Source organism: Festucalex cinctus, chromosome 3 (assembly GCF_051991245.1).
Source record: "Festucalex cinctus isolate MCC-2025b chromosome 3, RoL_Fcin_1.0, whole genome shotgun sequence".
Lineage (NCBI taxonomy): Eukaryota > Metazoa > Chordata > Actinopteri > Syngnathiformes > Syngnathidae > Festucalex > Festucalex cinctus.
In genome coordinates, this window is record NC_135413.1 from 20726630 (window position 1) to 20750247 (window position 23618).

The 23618-nt window shown below is 38.7% G+C and overlaps 1 protein-coding gene across 2 annotated transcripts in view; it reads left to right on the top strand.

Annotated features, from left to right (window-relative positions):
• Positions 1-23618, top strand: part of tspan9a (tetraspanin 9a) — a 215370-nt gene that overhangs the window by 23915 nt on the left and 167837 nt on the right. Inside the window, exon 2 of one of the 2 annotated variants that reach the window (XM_077516569.1) lies at positions 3838-3885. The exons of the other annotated variant lie outside the window; for it this stretch is intronic. The gene's annotated coding sequence lies outside the window, so the exon portion shown is untranslated. The remainder of the gene's footprint in view (positions 1-3837; positions 3886-23618) is intronic. 2 annotated transcript variants of the gene reach the window in all.

The window sequence follows — 23618 nt, forward strand, 5'->3', positions numbered from 1 at the left end:
AAGTTGATAATTCATTGAATGATAAAGAGAGATGCTCACTGAGCAATGGGTAAAAAAAAAGAGGATCAGGCAGGGAGTCATGTTACCTCAAGTGAAATCCTTTGCAACCACAAAAAAAAAAAAAAAGAAAGAAAAAGAAAAGGCTGCACTCCATTTTCTGTAATTGTAAGCAGTCAAGATTGGAAAGGAAATGAATAGTGAAAATTGAAGCTAGTATATTTTTGTGAGGATTTGACGACATTTACTTTAATACTGTAATCTATTTTCTAAGTTAAGAGCCTTTGAGATTTGGAGTTCCAAAGCTAAGGCAAATTCATATGATGGTCTGTAAGGGTAAACATTGTCCCTGTAAATGCTTTACAATTACAATCATTTTTTTGAGTATAATACAGTGCTGTAGTTCCATACTTACTACATATACTTTAAGACTGAAAGAAAAATAGTACAAGTCTTTTCTGATATACTATAGTACTAGCTCCTGCAATTCTAAGAGGGAATAAGTTATCCCTTGATGCTTCTTGACAGATTCTCATTTTAAATACAAATTGAAAAGTAAAATATTAAACGGGTAAAACCTAAAAATAGTCCGGAACTCAAGATCTAGAGGAAAGGAAACAAAGTAAATACAAAGGGGGAAGAAAGTACTAAAACACATGGAAATACATTCTTACACTTCTGAATTTATTATAAGATATCCTAAGGGATCATCACATTGCCATCCAATGACTACTTGATCTTTTTTTTTTTTTAGCACAGGATCAAATCAGTTACAGGTCAGTCTAGTCAGTTATCAGTGCAACTTCAGAGATGTGGAACATTTGCGTTCATTTCTACACATTATTTACTGAAGGGGTGCACAGGTGGGTTGGCATTTGGGAAATGCAGGAATACTCAAGCATTCTCCCCCCCCAAAAAATCCCAGATTTCTATATCACGGGTATATGCTGTGCATCATCATGTGGTTGTATTTTCTCCACAGACTGTGTATATTCATATCATTAGGAAAGCTAAACATTTTGAGGTTTGGAGCTTTGCCATGGAAAAAAACCCATGTCACTGGACCCCTCCACATTTTCATTTTAGTTCCCTGCTTTCTAATTTCCAATACACAGAGCCATCTTTGAACCAGACGTAAGGAGAGCCTATATTCAACAAATACACAGCAACTTATACAGGTAGTTCTCAACTTAGAAACATAATGGGTTTCAAGAGACTGTTGGTAAGTCGAGACGTTACATTTTGTTATAAAATTAAATTGCAACAAATTAAAAATACATATATAACATAGTGGGTAGTGGGTGAGTGGTTAGCACGTCCGCCTCCCAGTACTGAGGATTCAGGTTCGAGTCCGGGCTCCAGCCTTCCTGGGTGGAGTTTGCATGTTCTCCCCGTGCCTGCGTGGGTCTTCTCCGGGTACTCCGGTCTCCTCCCACATTCCAAAGACATGCATGGCAGGTTAATTGGGCGCTCCGAATTGTCCCGAGGTGTGCTTGTGAGTGTGGATGGTTGTTCGTCTCTGTGTGCCCTGCGATTGGCTGGCAACCAGTCCGGGGTGTACCCCGCCTACTGCCCGTAGCCAGCTGAGATAGGCTCCAGCACCCCCCGCGAACCTTGTGAGGAATAAGCGGAAAAGAAAATGGATGGATGGATATAACAACATAGTTAGAGAGAGAGTAAAAAAATATGAACTTGAGAGCACAATACAGTATTTTATGACATTTATGGACATCAGTCAGACTCTGTTCATATCTGCAAATGTTCGTAAGACAAATGTTCGTAACTCGAGGACTACCTGTAGTATAAATCATTATACAGGCTGTTGTATCTTGTACGAATATTTTCTTTAGGTTAGGCTGGTGATGTATAATATCAAAACCACAACAAGCACACAAGTCAGGCATGAATTACACTCTGCAGTCTGCAGCACGTGTTAGGTTAGGTCTTGCTTTAAGTCATTGGCAATGTCACACCAAATTTAATAAGGCAGGTGCCAACATGACATAATGTGCCTCGATGATTAAAGTATTTTTGGTTGACACCACATGATAAGACCTAGAATCAGTGTCGCGGTCACATCGATTAGCACTTGGGGCCCCGCCACACGGCGGATGGAACAAAAAACATTTTCTCCATCTCAAATTGCTGGATTGAATTTGGGGCCCGGTGCGTCTCTGAAGGTGCGGCTGTAGGTCAAGCTTCAACATCAAGAGGATTTGTAATGATCCAAGTAGAAGCTGACTTTGACTTTTGACCCCGAGTGTAGCTATACTCGCGATCTGGTTATTCAGTGGCATGTTTAACAAATCACACATTTTAGCATGAATGCCAAATGTGCATCAAGTTTCTGCTCTTGAGTCATGACCTCAGTTGCAAATGTGTCTCTGTCACGCCACTGAAGTGTAACTTGGAAATCCGGCATTATTGATGTGAAACACATTCCAAGTTTGAGTATAATCCAGCAGCTTTTTCAAATGTCAATTTACATCTGCAAATTGAATCTATTCGGCCTTGGGGCCCTTTTTAACTGAGGAGACAACAAAAGATATTCCTATCCTAACAGAGGTCTGTCAAAAATGTTGCCCAAAAACACTATCGTAAATAGATCAGTGAAAAGTTGTGGGGAATTGGAACTTCCTTTTCTCCATAAAGCATGCAGTTGTGAAACCACAGTAATGATCATTTAAATAAAATAAGGCAATGAAATTCATCAATAAATACCACATCACACCTTTTTTTTTATTTTTTATTTTTTTTACAACTGCATTCCCCATGTTTGATTCCTCTTGATGTATTTCCTGTACTTCGAACTATTTCCAGTCGTCCGTTTCTAACGGGAACTGCAAATTAAAACGCTTCATGACACACCTGCTTTGTCTTTGTGGTTGTGGTTGCATGCCATGCCGACTAAACTGTCACGGATTATTAAGTCTTGCTCAATGGAAAAGTCTTTTAGCTGGACAGTTCAGCAAATCCACAAGTTTTGGTTGGACCAGCTGATATCTTATGCACGATAGTTTCACTCAAAAGTCAGACTGCAAGGTTGTCTGGTGCGTCCTTTCACATGGCCCATATGTCTGTCGTTAAATATGAGCTCAGTTTTGGTCTCATTTTGACTGCGGACTCGCTTTAATTTTACCCTTTAGTGGGCACTTGTTGAATAGTCCTTATATTATTATTATTATTATTATTATTATCTGATCTAGGTACTCAATTTGGTTTTGGAATTATGACTGTAGGATAATGCTTCTTATGATACATTTCAAGAAAATTAAGAGCACTGAACACATTTTAAATGCAATCATTTTGTCGAGTTTGGATGGAATTCTACTTTCAGCTGAAATAAAACCAAATATTTGCACAAAGCCATACACGTACAGTATGTACATGTTTTAGACAGAACACAGCGATATGAAGTGCATGAAACCACACTGTAATGACACTTGGTTGGTTTGTCAGGTATTTACAATGTTTTGCATCTGCAATTCAATCAAACTTCTTCAGTAGCTGCAGTAAGCCAATAATATCCATGTTGGTATTCTGCTTTGCTCATCACCGAATTTGTCTAACAGACTATGTGTGACTTGTCTGTTCGTGGTCAAAATAGTTGCATGGGACAGCAGGCAAACATATGTTGCGTATGAGTGAATATGTGTACATGTCCAGTGTCACAATTACATGTGCATGCATGACTTGGGCCAATAGCCATCATTTCCTCACCATCTACTTTAAGACGCAAATGATATCATTGTTCTGTAACCCTTTTTTGAATTAGCGGTAGGGTCGAAATGAGGAACTGATCTTAGCATGTGTTTTTTTTTTTCTTGCTCTGTTTGACAGGCGGTCCCGGTGGAACCATTTCCCTTGTTTCCAACCGCATCTGAGCAGGTGAGGAATGACGCCAGTTCCCACTCTGTTTGTTTTTCTTTGCTGCTTTACATGTTTAAAATAATCGGTTCAAAAGATGCAAGGTCACATTTTGCCGGGGGAAATGAATACATTTGAAAACATAGAGTGCCAATTACGGTATGTATTTTGGATATGGATGTTGCCATTTACTATTTTACGGGGAAAAGAAAAAAAACAGGAAAAAAAATATCAAAGCATATAATTATTTCTAGAATAAGATATCAAATTGAAGTTATTCACTTGCATTCTTAAACAGCAAAAAATGTGATTGAATATTGTGCCTCCTTTAATTAATTTCTGACAGAGAAGCCCAGTGAAGGATTCTGTTTGAAATTCACCATTCCTGTTCAAAACGGTTCAAGAATCCGCATTATAGTATATCATGTTGCTGGAAGACCTCTTCTTGTTTTTTTTGACAGGTGCTCTCATAAATGAGTTTAAAAAAAATAAATAAATAATAATGATATCCATGAAACTGCAGAATATGATAAAAACGTGTGGAATGTAGATTTATTGTAGTTACGGGTGTTTCCAAGTTGCTCTCCGGTTGTTTTATATTAAACTTTCCAAAAGTATATACTTGAAACTAAAAGAGGGCTTAGTTTACATTGGAAATGTCTCCTTGTCCAATAACTTACATAAGTACACAAACACTCCTGCAGTATTAGTGTTATTAAGGTCTTTCATTTATTAATGAATTTGTTAATTCATAATAACTATTGAAATGAGTCTTTCAAACATGGATAAGTTAACATAGAAATAAAAAAATTCAGTGTCGAAGTCAAGAATAGTGTTTCTTTATCACTACTGGCCATCAATTTGTATATTTCTTTCAAAGTGAAAACAAACAAAGCCAAAAAAGTTTCACACAATTATTTTTTCAGCAGCCTTTGATGAATGTGTTTAGCTTCTTAGATGTGCAAGACTGCTGCTAACCATACATCTCGGACAGCAGCCCACACTCTCAACATGAAACCTTGTAAACATCATAATAGACAGATGTGTGATTTTTTTTCTTTTTTTTTCTTTCTTTTTTTTATATGCTGTGGAACTATTAGCAAATAGTCCTGACGCTAACTCACCAGTAATTAATTCCATTTGGTTTTTAGGTATATTACTGAACACCTAAGCACACACCTTGTAGCAGAATCATTTCAGAGAAGCAGAACAAAACATGGAAACAATTCATCCATACATATTCCTCTTGCGCTTATACTCATTAGGGTTGTGGGTGAGCTGGAGCCTTTCCTGATTTTGGGGTGAGCAGTGGAGTAGGCTAAATAAAAATAGAACAACAGATACTGTAATACCAAAAATGCTGTGAATAACACACACCTGTGTATTATATCAACCAACCGAAAATTACCCTTAATTTTTTTTTTTTTTTTTTTTTTTTTTTAAGCTCTGATTAAGGCCCTTTTTACTGTATAATAAGATTTTAAGATCATGTTTTCAAAAAGCTTGTTCTTGTACTGTATGCCCTTTTTGGTTATTTTAGTTGTCTTCGGGGTCTTTGTTTTGAGGAAATAGAGTGTTATTTTGCAGCATATTGTTCTTCTTTTGAGTTTTTCATGTTGTTGCAATTAAAAAAAAAAATCACATCAAATAATCAACATTATGAGGCATTTTTAATTGAACCCTACAAATTGTGAAATGTGACCAAGAAAATGTGTTCTCTATTTTTTTATATTAAAGTTATACAATTTTATGTAGTTTTTTTTTTTTTTTAATTATACAATTTTTTAATTTCATTTTAATCCAAATTATTGGTGTTGCCTCTAGAAGACAAATCAGGATGCTTTATGGGTCCCCCATTATGCAAACCATAGCTCATCTTCCGAGTTTGTTAGAATATGGGAAATGCGACATTATTTAAATTAAAATCTTGGTCTTTGTGATAGTCTGCCCTCTTACCAATGTTCTAGTAGAACTTGACTTTAGGGTTTCTTGATGATGTAAATGGCCACATGTGAAGGTTCAGATCCTTCGCCGTGAGGGGGTCCTACTCACATTCCACAAACAATCGTACAATGTTTTCTTGGTTCTGACAAAATATCTGAGCAAGGTTCAATGTTATTTCTGCTTGGAATGAATTGGACACTGCTACTCAGCACAGTATTTAACGATAGTTGATTCAAGCAGTGAGTTTAGCCAACATTGCTTTGATCTAACAGGAGACTGAGATAATGTTGGACACACTGTCATCCACTCAGCAGGCTCGTTAAGTCACCCTAGAACTGTGCTTGTGGATTGTTACACTTCCCTTTAGTGACAGTACGTCTGCGTAGTCTGTTCGTAGCGAATAATAAAGACATCCTTCATGAGTCTGGCCTGGCTGGAGTCAAACAACAGCCAAAGGTTGCAACCGTAAATCTGAATGTGAGGCCAAGTACAATCTTCTGGTCATGCAAGTTTTGACTTTAAAGTCAACCGTTTTTTGTTTTTTTTACTTTCTGTTCTCGACATCATGCATAATACCTTCAGTTTGTTCTTTGGTGTGAATTAACTAATAGTTTTGTGACAAAATTATTTGAAACATGAATACACTCCAATCATAATAGTAATAATCAATTTGTTGAATTAATAACACTTTCAGTTGTGCACAAAATTAGTTTTCTTGTGAGGGTGAATTTTTGAAGCACAACTTGTATTCAATGTCGACTTATTTAGCTAATATTCTGAAAAAAAAGAAAAAAAAGAAAATTATTAACTGCTTTTTGTTTTTGTTTTTTTTGTTTTTTTTAATAAAGTAAATGTACCTCATAATGATTTCGGACAGAATTATAGAATAGACAAAATGCTTTGTAAATATATCCACTCAACTGTGAAGGAGTTGTTGGTATTCTTTGAATGCAAAATTACACATTAAATCATATTGGTGGTAATAACACAGGTAAGGTCATTTTGCATGTTACAGTTTGAGAAGACAAAATAAGGAGCGTGAAGCCCTTTCAGGCCTGGCCAATCAGTAGGGGGGGGCTGCAGGCCTGCATGCGTGGAGTAGAGCGAAAAGTCACAGGATTTCACAGGCCCAATTTATGTTCTCTGTGTAAAAAAACTTCAAAGCTTGGCTTCGTTGCTCGTCGTCACCACAGAGCTCCCCTGCCTCAGTGTTTGATGCCTGTGTCAGCACACCACAACACAACATCCTTCGTTTGGTGGGGCCAAATGGGTTCACTGAAGACCCTGGCCTTAAATCAAACGAAGGACACGATATAGTGGCGACTTTTCTCACATGTCTGTATGCGTGTGTGTTTTTGTGTGTGTACACTGTACAGTATATATTTAGAACAATATTTTTTCTCTTAATATTGTGATGCGATTGCGATTTAATGCAAATATTATGTGATAACTTCGTAACATTCTACCACACAAGCACGTAAGTGTGGCATGAATGTTAATTAGTCATAAGTCAGTTTACCACAATAATGAATATGTGGCTTTATCACTTTCACTTTTCATCTTTTATGAACGATATGGAAACATGCGGACTGCACTTCTTAAGCACCAAACGTATCTAGACACTAAATAAATAAATACATAAATAAATACATACATAAATAAATGCATTAATTAATATGTATAATATGTATATTTTATAAAATCAAGCCTACCTACTGACCATTTTTCGTCCAAGTTGCAGCCTGTGTTTTAAAAATTGCATTCAACTACATTGTGACAGTGATTAGAATTATATTAATTGTTCAGCCCTATTAAATACTATTTGGGTGATTCCAGAATTGGAAGACTTTTGTGCTTCAAAATTCTGTAAAAAAAATAAATAAATAATAAAATAAAATCTGATTTTCTGCTACATATTCATCAACAATAGGTAAACTATCAAAGGCTTGATTAGCTCAGCTTACCGATGAATTTTACTTTTTTTTTTTTTTTCTTTCTTTCACAACCTTGTTAATGTAGTGCAATCCCATCACTCTAATCACAGCAACTGTGTTGCAAATCTGGGGAAAAAAAAAAAAAAGTTAATTTCTGAAAAATAGAAGTTAGTTGTAACTGCTGACCAAGAGGATAAAATTGCTAAATATGTATACATTACAAAATGTCTGTAGAAATATATGCATGCTCTTGGATTTTTTTTCTTTACATTTGATTTTTCCCAGACAGTTAACCACCACAAAAAACGCATAGACTATGTATTTATTTTTTTTAAATGAGTTAAATGCATAGTTCTGGCTATTGTTATTGTTTTCCTAAGTTGACTTTTGTGGTGGGGTATGTAAAATCCTAAAGCTGCACCGAGAGCATCATCAACACATCGACCTTGGAATTCAAAAATGAAATGATTCATTTGGACTGACTGCGCATCTCCCCTCTTAACCTTTGTTTGGAACCTACAGTTGCTCTTGAAAGTTTACATACCACTGGAGTATGTAAAATTCTGAATACAACTGTAAATGTACAGCGTCACTTAATGACACAAAAATGCTCTGAATTGTCACCAAAATGCACACACACATCCGTACCCATGTCAACTTCAACCTCTGAAATTATTAAAACAACTGCCACAGTATTTTGGATTTTATGGGCAAACTTTTCAAGTAAAACAAAATCATAAGCCTTACAATAGGGGCCCTGATTTGTGGCCACATTAATTGACCAAATAAAATATTACTTTCTAAATAACTGTGAAATTATTTAGTTATGTGCATAATATCTCATTATTATGATCATTATTATAATGATTAAAAATGAATGACAACCTCTGTAATAAGTACTCATTGTATACCTTTATTATACTGGATATTATTTATTTTGACATCGTGCGACAATTGTCTGACAAAAGAGCTTTCAGACGCTAATGGGCACCGTTTGGTCTTATTTCACTACTGTAATTCAAGCAGCAAAGGCTCTGACGTTAACCTTGCCTTGTGCGCCACCTAATGACTATTGAGTGTCACTGCATGGGAACAAAATGAATGAATGCAGTTATCTGAAACACTGTATTATAAAGATGTCTCTTTCTTTCTTTCTTTCTTTCTTTCTTTCTTTCTTTCTTTCTGACCTTTAGTCTTCTTATTGGTGTACACGTCAGTGTACTTAACAATCAAATAGAAAATAGTATGAAAATAGTATCACTCAAAGCAGTGTTAATATACAATTGGTATTTTAGCAGACCTGTGACATGGAGGTTGATCATCTGAAAGCAGCCATTTGCAGTGTGTTTCCGTTTACGCGTGTGTGAGCATGTGTTGAAAACAGTTGTCAGACTGGGCCATCAATCAATTCCAGCAAAGGCGGTGACACACCAGTCCCACAGACCTTGAATGTTGTGCCAAAGCTGGTTCAAGGGCAAGGTTGCCGAGTGACGTGGTCGTTGTGATCCCACCACTGCCACTAGGCGTCAGTGTGAGCATGTCACGTGAACACACAATCCAGAGGAAGCCCCCCTTGTCCTTGTGTGTGGTATTTTCTTCACGGTTATGCCTGCAGAAACACAGTGTGCTTTTGCTCTGTCACTTTCTTTGCCATCTAATGCTTTTAGCTACGGGATGACTTCAACCTGTTTATATCATTTGCATAAGCCGACTTCACAAATCTGTGCTTGCCCCGTCTTGCACAGCGAGCCGCCTTTTCAAAAGGAATAGTAAATGACTACATTTACGCTCTCAGTCTATTTCAGGCTCACTTTTGACAATCCTCATACACGGTAAGAAGAAAAACTTGTCCATATGATGTCTGTCAAGGTGGTGTGATCCTGGGGCTGATGAAAGAGACACATTGGGCTATCAACATGTGATCTGACCAATGTGTAAGTCATAGAGATTTGTCAACCCTGTCCACCTCCTCTCTTCCCACAGCCGGAGTAATTCTTCAACCCTTTGTATTGATCCACATTTGGCCAAGGTTCTGCTTTACCCTCTCCGTAATGACCATGATCAGTCTCAGTCTTCCGCCTATCCGCAAATGAGCCCTGCACTTTAGGGTTCGAATTAGCATGGAAGTGTAAAAAGTGTAAGTGTAAGACAGGTTTGGTCGGTGGACACTCATGGCATTAGACGCAATAATGGAATGCTTGGGCTGGAAGCGCAGCGACAGCCGCAGATGCTTTGTGGTCAAACTTCACATGACTATCTGCATGCAAGGAAGCATAAGGGTAATATTATCCCACCATGATGCATGTGAATGCGTGTGCATGGGATAAATTTAGCCATGGCTTCAGGCATGTTGAGCTTCACAACAAGCACCGAGTGGACTAAAATATCGGGACACATTAGTCATTACACTTCAAAATACAAGTAGAAAGTAAAAACAAAGTTTTGTTTTATCAATGGAAATTTGTGAAAATGTGGTACATGATGTAGTAGAAATAAAATATTTATAATGCAATTAAATCAAAAGTGCCACTTTTAAATATTACCATCATCATAAAAAAATAACTGATTGATTAAAGTAAGATTGAAGATAAATAATTGTTTTTATTGTGATAATTACATATGTTGTTTTATTTGATAGCATTTATCACAGCTAATTTTTAACATGAATCATCTTGAATTATTTATTTACAAACAACACTGCTTTTGCTTAAATATCCTTGAGTCAAGTTTTATTAAAGTATTTGAGTCAATTAGGTGTTTGCTCTCTATGGGAGACTCTTGTTTCCACTAGTGGATGGATAATCATCATCATCATGTTTTTTACACTAAAATATCTGGCAGCCTGTTCATAATTTCAGGTTTATGGTTGTATGTAGCTGTATTTTTGCAAATGAGGACGAGAGCTCAGCATCTCACAAATTGCCCATCTGTGCAGTTTGTTGTGGCGCTTAGTATTCAGCCATTCGAAGCGGATTGTGCATTGACCATAAAATAAGAGAAATAAATAATTCAATGTCTCATAGTTATTTGTGTGTTGAATGAGCAACAGAATAAATGCATACATGTGTGCGAGTGGCGTGAGTGAGTGCATTCTTAACAATTAGATCCATGTTTTTGTTCTTTGTTTATAATTTGTCTCTGGCAGGGCTTTTATTTATCTCTGCGGTCTCTTATTATTTCATATTTTTTACGTGTCATAAATAATAGCTGAGTCTAGCAGTGAGTCCAATTTTCATTGTCATTATATGACAGCCAGGGGACTATAATTTTCCTTAAAGACATAACACAATAAAGCAATGCTGGTAAGAGTGCCAAGTAACAGGGCACCTAAGAGTAGTACTTTATTGAATTTATTTGGTAAACTTTATTTATGAATTGAAATACTTTCATGCAACCGCTCTAATTTTTGTGAACTGCGGGCTTGTGAAGCCCTTTGAGCTTTAAGGAGCATAAATGGGGCCTTGCTTTTTTTTTCCCCCCTCCTTCATTCCCCGTCTTTTCTTGTTTTCCATCTAAGAAATTGGGGCGCTAAAGCAAACCGTCGGGCTTCCTGTTCTGTCCCCCTCTGTTAGTCATTGTTATTTTTTTGTGTTTATTGGACAGGTTGTGACCGTGAAGACAAATTCCTTGTGTGTTTTTACATGCGTGGCCAATAAATCTGATTCTGATTGTGATCACTCGTTTGTGATTGGGAGCTATGTAAATTAACTTGACTTTGCGTCACAATTGTTTTTCATCTGAATTTAGTTTTGTCTTTATTAGGTCAAAGATTGACATTCATTGCCACTGATTTTGATGAAATTTGTCTTCTTCCTTCAGGTTCAGATTAAACACACAACTCTTTAATGTGTGTAACCTTCCTTTCACCGTGCTTCCAGTAACTAGATATGTGAAGATGTACATTATTTTCCATTTCTAATGACAACTTGCTGCAAACTATGTCCAGGAATGATATTTCTCCTTGGAAGTGCTGCGTGAAAATATTGCATGAAAGATGTTATTCAGCTCCTGCAGTGGACTTCTGTCTGAATATGGCAATGAAATACATTTTCCATTTTCAGTCATAGCCAGGCTAAAGGACATTCATTTTTATTCTTGTATTTGTGTGTGTATGTGTCTCACACAAATACATTGCATGGTTACAAACTAACGGTTTTCAGTGATGTTGACGTTAAGGAAAGACAGATGAATTTCACTGGCCAAAGGCTTTCATTTTTACTTCCATGTGAGCAAAATGCTATTGTTGTTTTTACCTTGATTTTAGCTGAGCAAGAACATTTTATTAAATGGATTTTCATTTTACACGGTTGTATACAATGTGGTGACTGTAGAATACCCCCAGTGGCTTTCTATAAGAGCTAATCCTCCAAACTTTTTTAAAGGATTTTCCTCATTTTCCGCACTATAAGGCGCACCGCATTATAAGGCGCACCTTCAATGAATAACATTTTAAAACTTTTTCCATATATAAGGCGCACCGCATTATAAGGCACACCTTCAATGAATGACATATTTTAAAACTTTTCCCATATATAAGGCGCTACAGTAGAGGCTGGGGTTACGTTATGCATCCATTAGATGGTGCTGCGCTAAAGGGAATGTCAACAAAACAGTCAGATAGGTCAGTCAAACTTTATTAATAGATTACAAACCAGCTTTCTGACAACTCCATTCACTCCCAAAATCAATAAACAGCTGTTTTATTATTTTCTCTGAGGTAAAGTATTAGTATTAGCTAGCGATCCAAGATGGCGGGATCTTCTGCGCATGCGCGTCACCGATCGTGCAGGGTCACCGATAGCGTCTTGATAGCGAGACCTGTATTGATCCATATATAAGGCGCACTGGATTAGAAGGCGCATGGTCAGCTTTTGAAAAAATAGAAGGCTCTTAGGTGCGCCTTACAGTGCGGAAAATACAGTAGTTTGTTAGTTTTAATTGGTGACATTGGTTATTGGCACGGTGCAAAAAATGGCAAGCACATACATACGGTATGCCAGGCAAGTGATCCTGTTTGACTTTTGAACATCACCATTATGAAACTCACTAGTATGCCCCCGCATTCCGAAAATATGCTTTTTAAGTGAACTGAAGGTTCTGAATTGTTTGTCTAGATGTGCCATGTGATTGACTGACGACCTGTCCAGAGTGTAACCACCTCTTGCACCAAGTCACCTGGGACAAGCTCCCATTACTTGTGACACTAATGAGGACAAATGGTAGAGAAAATGGATAAGTAAGTTATTGGCAAAATCGCTACGAAAGATACTTCCGATAGAATATGGTTTCTCGGTTCTAAATTCTAAAATTTGTTGTCATTTGTTTGCATTTTAACTCATTCACTGCCATTGACGGAAAAAGTCGTCAAATGATGCATTTTTTTTTCTGGTCTGGCAATGAATGTGTTAATAAATAACTACAAAAAAAATCAAAGTGGCCATTGCAGCTTTCTATTTTTCTGTATGTGGCCCTCAGAGGAAAAAGTTTGGACACCCCTGCTGTACCTTATATCAACAATTTATAATTGCTTCATTGATTTTTACCATGTTTAACTCATTCACTGCCATTGACGGAAAAAGACGTCAAATGATGCATTTTTTTTGCTGGTCTGGCAATGAATGTGTTAAAGATTGGCTTGTTGCATCGACATGCAGCACACAGCATAGAATAGACTCAATAATTAGAGAAAATATTCTTCCGAAGCTTTGAGTTACTCAGTAATTATCAGCTGTTGTACTCCACTACAACCACAGACCATGACTAATTTCTGGAATGATGGAATCATTTATTGTCACAATGGTTTTCCAAAAGTCTTTAAGGAGTTCCCAGAGATAAGAACGTGCAGAGTGAGAAATTTGCTGATAAGACTTGCACTGTCTAAACACTAACTTTACATTTTTATGCAGCGCTCCTAAAATTTGAAGTTAGTGGCTACTGTACGTGTTCCTCGTAACAAATGTTAGTCTGGAGCCCTGGTGTCTAGACAAAGTGTCTCTGTGAATTTAGGCCCTTGTGCCACTTGTGCCACAGGTGTGTTTGTTTTGATGTCTTTAGCTCTGTGCATTGTTGTAATGACTCTACACACCACTTGCTCAGTTCAGGGGTGGTCGCATGGCAGTGCTAAATCACCAACAATCAGATTGAATACTGCTCAGTGAGAAGGCACATTTTCATCGTCAAGCAGACACAAGCCACAACTCCAGCCTATGTTTGCATATTGAACGAAGCAAATGTCGCATAATTGTAGACATGTTGGTTGATGGTCTGTTCCACACTGAAGGTGAAAACTCATAGTTTGGGTTTCAAACTTTCAATTCTTTTTTTTTTTTTTTTTCACTCTTTAAAGTAAAAAATATGAAAGGGGACCAAAATAAGTAAAACTTGTCTGCCCCTGATCAACACAAAAAAGAAAACACAAAATGAATGACAGCAATAATTGTGCATTTATACATTTTTAAAAGAAATACAAATAGACTGAGAAGATTTTGTTTTACAATCCAGATTGTTCCACCGACTGACACCTTGAGTTGAAATACATCGTTCTTTTTGCTTTTTTCTATATTTAGGTTTGGAAAAAACGTCTGTTCCTCTTAATTTGCCCTCACTTTCCCTTTTTATATTTTTGGTTTGTATATTGACTGGTAAAATTCCATGATGGGCTTTAAACATTATTTTAAGGTGGTTAATCTCCATCAATTCATTACATTTTAACTTGTATAAATAATGGATTCGTGTGGTCTCTGTATCCACAACCAAAAACGTCAATTGATTGTCTACTATTGAATTCAACATATTGTTTTCTATATTTCAAATAACTGGCAACCCATTGACGTGCAACACCTCTTATACCATATTTAAACAATTTATGCAATAATATTTCATGATCTAAGGCAGGGGTCTCCAAGTTGGGTCCTCGAGAGCCCCTATCCAGCCTGTTTTCCATGTTTCTCTCCACTAACACACCCGATTCATGATCGGGATCGTTATGAGGCTTCTGCAAAGCTTGCTGATTAGCTGATCATTAGATTCAGTTGTGCTGAAGGACGGAGACATGGAAAACAGGCTGGAATAGGGGTTCTCGACGACCGAACTTGGAGACCCCTGTTCTAAGGTGTCGAATGCTTTTTGTAAATCCACAAAACACTTTCTAAAACATGTTCTTTTTTTTTTTTTTTTTTTTTATTCATGGCTGTGCAAATTTCTTCAGTTAACTCAATTAATGTCATGGTAGTTGAGTGATTGGAGCGAAACCCTTATTGTGTGTTACGTAAAATGTGATACTTATATATGAATTTATTTTTATCTTGTCACATACAAATTTTCCAATATTTTAGAAAGCTGTGGGAGTAGAGGGTTTGAAATATATTTTTTTGTGACAACAGGCCCAAAACTTTTCTGACACTCTTCTTTCATATGCAAGGGTTGATTGTAACTCTTTGGTCCGGATTTTTTTTTTTTTTTTTTTTTTTAAAGTTAGACTTGTTTCAGATTCTTTATCTTTCACCAAAGTCTTTGAGTCAATATGATGGAGTGAAAGCTTAGGTGTGGAGGAGGAGGAGACCTGGCATTTTGTGTTGTGCGGCGACAGTGAAAAACTGTGAATGATGGTGGACAGGAGTGCGCCTGACACTGTGACTCAGTGTTCACTCAGCATGCGCTCTCTGTCATCTTTCGCCTTTTATTTGCGTCACGTGTTTTGGCAGGACTTGGTTTGTCGCCGCAAATGCATAGCAGTTGTATCTCCTGAGAGATTGATTTCGCACCGTGCGCACACGGTGGTCTTTGTACTCTTTCCACTACAATCCCCTGCCATCTGGAGTCACTATTGTAGATGATTTTTTTTTCCCCCCACTGTGATTTATGTTTTGTATAGAATTGGCAGCCAGGGTGTTTCGAATGGATTTCTCTTCACCAATCGCAGGACATCCAAGCCATAACCTTCATGAGTCATCTATCCATTTATTTCTTTCCCAGTCATATTTTCCACAGACACAGACTCCATATTAAAGCTGGACTTAACACGCTACATGACAGCATTATGATAGTGACATTTAGGCTAACTAAGAATGAATGCACATGTACACATCTGGGTCGAGGGCGGGTGTTACATAGCATTGTGTTGGACCTCTCTCAAAAACCACAGAGTGGTCACCAAGATACAGAGTGGGTAAACACTGGCCTGACGCCAGGGAGACAGCGTGGCACCTAATTTATCACGCCCCTTTGCTGGGCTAGTGGTACCACTACCTTGTCTCTCCCTCAAGACTTCCACCTCCTACTCGAATCATTCTCTCTAATTACAAAGGGTAACTTCGAAAAGACTAACATAGCAGTGTTATAATTAGAGGGGCATATTAAAATCACAACCATGAAGCGTGTCATTAAAAATCATCTGCTGCAAGCCACCTCCGCCTTGCCAAATGAAAAAAGCGTTTCATTGCCGCAGTCCCCTATATATGTCATTGACCCGCTTGGTGGCCCCCACTCTGGTCTTAAACGGAGATGAATAGGCAGCCTGACTGATATCGGTCTACTTAGTCACTAATCGTCAGGAGACGCCATCAAAGCCGCAGGAGATAGTCTTGTCCTGTCGATGGTATGATTGAGCCGTATGAGGAGGCACATTTAAACATCTTCACCACGTCTGCCAAACTACTGATAAATTAGAGCAGCAGCAATGGGGGTGTTAGGAAAGAGCGCTTGAAAAATGCAGTCTCCATGGAATTGTCTTCTCCTGTTACTCATTTGTCTATACTTGTTACTCATGGACAGTAACAAGATGAGCAGCGGAGTGGAGAACAGGTGGTGAGAGAATGTGTGGGTTTTCCTCGGAAGCGGTGTCCCCACCCCCCATGGTCCTTGGAGTGGGCGGAACTCTCATGCACTCTCCAGCTTGCTCATTCAACACTCATAAACAGACACAATCACCTGAACCGCTGAAAAAGAGACTCTGTTTTTACCTGTCAAACTATCATATTTTTCTGGATAAATACTCTCCGAGCATGCACTGCTTCACTCCGACCATTCGGAAACTCAGTTCAATTGTGCCTTTTTCAGAATTCTTATTCAGAATTCTGCAAAAAATGGTGGCCAGAGCCCAGTGCATCAGGCAGTACACAATGAAACAGTTCAAGTATCAGCTGCTGGTTAGTTTATAAAATAGGCTGCATTCAGAAATTGATCTGTCATTTTTATGAATGTAAGACGATGACATGCACATGTATGTGGAGCTCAGACTCTGTCTGCCTACACCTCGATCAAATCCACCAAAATTACGTTACAGCACCTGCGTTATCACTTTGACGTGGTTTTAGCGAGTCTAAAATCTACCGGTAGTCTACTTTTCATTACCAAATTGGCAGATGCGGCGAGGGTGTGCTATAGAATATTCCAGAATGACAATCCATTCAAATATTTTATTCTTCCTGGGGGAGCATGACAAAAAGTAATTGAGAAGAACTGCGTTAGGGTTATGTAAAAAGGCTTTGTTTTTACAAATTTTAAATTAACAAATGTTTATCCTAACCCCATTAAAACACACACACAGTTTTTTAGAATTATAGTCTGTGCAGACATTTCCGTTTTATTTGTTTATTTATTTAGAATGAATATTTTGACATTAACACATTTTATTATCTGAATGTCATTTGCAAACATTGATTAAATGCATGTACGCAATTGCATGCATGCGTGTCTTGCTCAAAACGTAACAGCATCATATCAATTGGGTGCAATTCAGCAAGTATTAATTAATTTAACACAAATTACTTTTGTTTTATCTAAAGTCCCGCCGGGGTGTTTTTTTTTTTTTAATGAAATTTACCACCGAGCACACCAACTGGAGTCACTCCGTTCATTTTGGAACAACAGGCGTAGGAAATGCCGTGCATTGACCTCATCACTGACCTGCGCAGCCTTCAATGTAACCATCCGTGGTTACGTTCAAGGCTCAAGTGCGGTCAAAAAAAATAGTGCGAATAATATGCGTTAATACGTGATTAATGCGATATTTTTCCGTGATTAATTAATTATATATTATTTATTATTATTATTATTATTATTATTATTATTATTATTATTATTATTATTATTATGCTGATATTTCTTGCAAGAAGTCAGCACGCAAGGTTTGACGTATCCACACAAATAAAATATCAAAACATATCTTGGCATGACTCCGTTCAGATTTTTTTCCCACAACTGACTGATTCTAACCACTCCAACTTGAAACTATCCCACAAATACAGGACTTGCATGAGTCAGCAGTCCCAGTTCAGTTGTACACATTTTGTACCACATAACCTCCAGCACGCACCACCCCGTCTCCACCCCCCCTATGTTAAGTAAGTTACTGCCATCCCAGTTAAAATTGATCTTTGACTTCAATATCCGTCCTTGGCCGTGAATGAGTTAGTACAGTGCGAGTGAGTATTCCTGACACCTTGAAGTTGGCAGTGCTTCCTCTCCTGTATCGAATGGCCTGGAGAGGAGAGGAGCACAAATTGGTAGGTGAGAACCTTTTTTTATGCTTTAAGAGTTTTTATGCACCTCAGCTGGAACGAAGAAGTGGAGATCAAACATTGCCGAGATGGCCACATGCCTACAAACACTCACAAACAGGATGGATAGGGGCCCAGCATGGTGTTGTTAGACATTGGAATTCCTTTGCATCTGTATGTCTGCACATGCTCACATAAATGTGTGCAATCATGGTGCAAGAGAGACAGCATTTCAGAACGACTGCTTGCTGAGTCTGTCAACACTTGCTGTCAATTGGTATCGTGTGCAAGTTGTACAATGAAAAGCTTTGGCACTTGCTGTGACCATCAAGCTTTTATCCGTACGTTGACAGAACTATACACTCAGAGGAATAAAGCAGTGCATGTGAACTAGAGATGGATGCTTATTTCTCTTTGCTCAAAAGTGTAGCACTACTGTAACACTGTTTGACTAGTCTTTTTTTTTTTTTTTTTGAGTGTCTCCTGCAGTACACAAACCAACTCTCAAGATGTGTAAAGCATCAAGATGAGAAAATCCTCTTCTGTAGTGCATTCAAGATATGAGGTTATTGCAGCCATTTTCGCTAATGATGCTTTCCAATCACACACAGTTATATTTCATCTGCTCCACACGGTTCCCACTTTACATTTAGCAAACACCCCTTGCCTAGTCTCTGCTTTCATTTAGACACCCTTAACCACACTTTCATTTTCTCTGTTTGAACTACCAGCATGTCAATTGTCTTAAAATGAAACTTGCAGGAGGCAAATGAAATAATAGGATTTTTATCATTGATAAATACAAATGCGGCATTACTTGGGACAGACAAAGAATTCTAATGAAGTTTGTGAGCTATGATGCACACGGATTTGTTTCCATTTTCAAGTCTTTTAAAAATGAAAAGACAAGAATAGAATGGAATAGAAGAACCCATTTTTAGGAGCAAAAAAATTACACCAAAATGCCCACAACGTTGCCACCATATAATCGATCAAAATTCAACCTTTAAACAAGCACATTCAACATGCCATCCAGCCATTACAAATTACAAATTACAAAACTTATTTTATTTCATTAAATTGTGATCACAATCTGATGCCCCTTCAACATGGGCATTTTGCCAACTATCAGCGACGGCTGGCATTTTCATCACGCAGGTTGTTGTTTACTTCCGAGGACAAGGTGACAAAAATAATGGTTTTCGGTCCTCTACTTTGTTTACAAACATCTCCAGCTCACATTTTGTTAAGTTCCATTTTTTTTTTTTTTATTTGTAACGGCTTTATAATGTGCTTATCTGATCATGCAGCATAATCATTGCCCTAGCTCAGGGGTGTCAAACTCATATTAGCTCAGGGGCCGCATGGAGGAAAATATATTACCAAGTGGGCCGCATCGGTAAAATAACGGTATATAACTTTTACCGATTACCATCATTTATACGCAGATTTTCGTGGACCAGCCCTAAATTACAGAGCTCAACTGTAATCATGTTGTTCCGAAGAATAACACAAAAGCAAATGGAACGCGGCAACACTTTCCCGGTATACATTCCAGACGTGTTAAATTCACCTGTTTTGCATATATATTGTTCCCAGAATGCATTGCATGGCACAGTTAATGACGTTATAAGGATGCTAATTCTTGTCATATCTATTTGTGTTAACAGTAATTGAATTTGTGTCGTATTTAACATATTTATGTCGGTCTATGATTTAAAATGGGGGGATGAAGATCAGCACCTCCAAATCCGAGACCATGGTCCTCAGTCGGAAAAGGGTGGCGTGTCCTCTCCGGGTCGGGGATGAGGTCCTGCCCCAAGTGGAGGAGTTCAAGTATCTTGGGGTCTTGTTCACGAGTGAGGGTAGGATGGAACGAGAGATCGACAGGCGGATCGGTGCAGCGTCTGCAGTAATGCGGACTCTGTATCGGTCCGTCGTGGTGAAGAAGGAGCTGAGCCAAAAGGCAAAGCTCTCGATTTACCGGTCGATCTACGTTCCAACCCTCACCTATGGTCACGAGCTGTGGGTCGTGACCGAAAGAACGAGATCCCGGATACAAGCGGCCGAAATGAGTTTCCTCCGCAGGGTGTCCGGGCTCTCCCTTAGAGATAGGGTGAGAAGCTCAGTCATCCGGGAGGGACTCAGAGTAGAGCCGCTGCTCCTCCGCGTTGAGAGGAGCCAGCTGAGGTGGCTTGGGCATCTGGTTCGGATGCCTCCTGGACGCCTCCCTGGGGAGGTGTTCCGGGCGTGTCCCACTGGCGGGAGGCCCCGGGGACGACCCAGGACACGCTGGAGAGACTATGTCTCTCGGCTGGCCTGGGAACGCCTTGGGATCCCACCGGAGGAGCTGGTTGAAGTGGCTGGGGAGAGGGAAGTCTGGGTTTCCCTCCTAAAGCTGCTGCCCCCGCGACCCGACCTCGGGTAAGCGGAAGAAGATGGATGGATGGATGAATAACAATTAAACAAACCACAACTTTAAGTTGTGTGTAAAATAATGGCATCCAAGACGATTTCCCCGTACGTTGCATTGCTCATCTGAGGACTGCTTGTGAAATTACAAATTATATATATTTTGATTGTGGCCGGCTGATTAATTAGTCCGACATTACAATTTATTTATTTATTTTTTTAACTTTACAAAATCATCTCGCGGGCTGGATTAAACCCCTTTGTGGGCCTGATCCGGCCCGCGGGCCGTATGTTTGACACCCCTGCCCTAGCTTGTTTATACTAATTTGCATAGTTATGACGGGGTGTGGAGAGGGAGGAGCCTGGCACTCCAACATTTCCGCATTGATTGAGCTGTAAGAAAGGAATGTGCTTGGATTCATGCGTACACACAGATTCGTGCATCTGGATTTTTTGTGTGCATGTGACGCTTTCTGGATTTGGACGTACACTGCGTTTTAGTGTGAAAGCAAGTCTGAGCACATGAGGCCCCAGGTCACTGCAGTGAACCATTGTCATTATTCCAAACTAATCTTATATTTTGTAATGTTTTCTATTTCTATTTAAAAACTTCAATTTTGGTATCCTTGCATTTCTCCCTTCTTTATTGTGACACTTTAAGCCAAGGGTTATAATTAGTGTTGTTCCGATACTGTTTTTTGGCCCCCGATACGATACCCAGATTTGCAGTATCGGCCGATGCCGATACCATACCGATACTTACTCCTGAACATGTAAAAGCTGTCCTGCTATTGGTTCAGAGCATTCAAGGGCCAATAGCATATCTTAGATCGGCATGCAGTGAACATGTCACATATCAGTGAATGTTGTGCACGAGCAAGACACAAGATGCTGCATCCAAAATCCTATATTAGTGTTGGAATTAATGGTATCGGCATGTTACTTGTGAGTACTCACCGATACCGATACCACTGTTCAAATGCAGTATCGGTACCTCTGCCGATACCAGTATCGGTATCGGAACAACACTAGTTATAATAAAATGGAGGTTTGTCCAGGATATCACACAAGTGTAAATTGTAAAATTATATTAACAATTATTAACCTTAGGGAAGCAAAAAACAATAAATTCACAATTGTGCATCATAGATAATCTTTACATCCAATTGAAATTGTCATGACTGGGTCATGCCAGGGTTAGGTTTGGGTCATGCAAGGGGTATGTTTGGGGGTGACCGTAAGGTCAAGTGTCTGTTTTGAACTGATGGTAACCGGCATCTAGTTTCAACTAGTCTTAAGCTATGTGATGTAAGGAGCTATGTGATGTCAAGAATCTTTCATCTCTTTATTTGGTCAACAGCCAATCAGATAATTCCATGTCAGTCCTGTTACCCACATGTCTAGCCACAGCCAATCTGATCGATTCACTGTCTATATAAGTCTAACTGAGAAGTGTGTGTTTTGCCGGATTTTTCCACTGTCCAGCTGGCCACCTGCTCCTCTTTTCCTCGATGCCTTCTCGTTGTTTTTGGTCAAGTCAAGTTAGTTCCAAGTCTCTTGATTTTATGCGAATAAAGTGTTCAACTTATTTGTGTCTGCGCTTTTGGGATCCAACTCGAGAACATAACAGAAATGTCCAATCTCCACAATTGTATGTGACCTTTGAAGTATATACGGTATATATATTTTTTATGGATTCTGCCGTCGGTGTGTTTGTTTTTAAATGTGAAAAGATGATGCATTGTGCATGGAACAGACGTTACCCAACCAAAATCAGCTTCAAGACACACTTTGCTCGAGGTGAGCACACCCAATTCCAGGCTAACATTTTTGAAATGTCTGTAAATATTTGAGGTTCTGTGCTGTGCAGAGCCAAACTGAAGGCTGTGAACTTTGCCATGTGTGAAACATGCGGTGGTGATTTGAGGTCATCTGCAGTTTGGTCCAATAGCACCAAAGCCACCATTTCCTTTATAACCCCTTGTGTGCAGTGTCATGTCGGATGTGTGTGTCCATTTCCGCGTACATCTGCCCCCTTGCTGGAGTGTGTATTCACAGATGTCACAGCATGTTTTGATAAATAAATTCTGGCACAGCTGCCTCTACCTGCATGCCGGATGAATATCGAAAAGTCCTCGAAGATGAAGACAGAAGACCAGCAGCTAGTTGTGACTGCCATGAGCACTTGGAGGAGTGTCAGCAGTGGGCATAGGCAAAATGTCCATATGAAGAACACGATATACGCACACACATACACAAATTGTCAGATGAAGGCTGCAGTTTATTTTCTGATTGAGGCAATAATCTGCTCTCACGACTATTTCAAGATTGTGAAGGCTACTCTGAATCGTGACGCAGGGTGTTTTGCAGTATAGAAAACTGAAAGATTAGTTGTCAAACAGGGCCTTGTAAGTACCATTTGGATTTTTCTCGTGACTAAGACATCTGCTGTATTCAGTACATGGATACAGTGGGAGGTAAAGAGCTACACCAGATGGGAAAAGATGCATTTTCATATTTTTCTTTTATAATGTGCAGTATTGTTTGACCTGGATGTCATTGAGCATACAGGCAATCCCGTTCTTGCAGGAGAACGTGAGACTAATGGTGCTAGCTCGTGTATGTTTGAAGTGCTTGGAAATTCTTCCAATAAGAAAAAAAATAAAAAAAATAAAAAAATACACAGCTCAATGTCATGGATTTGAGAAGGCTGCAGATGTTAATGCAAGCTACAAAGGTTTAATGATTGCAGTTTGTGAGCGACCATGCAGAAGAATGCAATTATCATTCATCATTTGTATAGCTGTATCTGTAATGTAGATTTTTTTTATTTTTTTTTTAATGTTACCACTGGGCTGCACAAAATGCTGCATTATTGATGAGTCATGTATCATGTGCAATAACCACATGACAGATATATTAATCCTGCCGCATACAGTTTCTTACATATCACCCGATAAAGAGA